Source organism: Apis dorsata, unplaced genomic scaffold (genome assembly GCF_000469605.1).
Source record: "Apis dorsata unplaced genomic scaffold, Apis dorsata 1.3 scaffold_547, whole genome shotgun sequence".
Classification (NCBI taxonomy): Eukaryota; Metazoa; Arthropoda; class Insecta; order Hymenoptera; family Apidae; genus Apis; species Apis dorsata.
The window spans coordinates 233,545-233,775 of NW_006263765.1; the positions used below are offsets into that span (position 1 = coordinate 233,545).

General features: G+C 37.2%; 1 protein-coding gene across 8 annotated transcripts in view; it reads right to left on the minus strand.

Annotated features, from left to right (window-relative positions):
* The window catches only part of LOC102681961 (carbonic anhydrase-related protein 10-like), a 189,527-nt gene that overhangs the window by 157,432 nt on the left and 31,864 nt on the right, over positions 1-231 (minus strand). The window lies entirely within an intron of this gene.

Consider the following 231-nt stretch of genomic DNA (forward strand, 5'->3'; position numbering starts at 1 on the left):
GCGCGTAATTATATCTCTCTCGACCCTTACGAACCGAGACTTAGTCGAGGATCCATAAATTTCGTGGAAGAATTTGCGGCACGTTGCGGATCGGCGAATTCCCCAAATTTTCTCGCCAAAAATATTTCAGAAATTTCCAGTCCGGCTTCTACTTCAGCGCTGACACTTTTCACTCGCTGTTTTTCTTTTTATTATTTCCTTATTTTTTTTTTTTTTTTTTTTTTTTTTTTT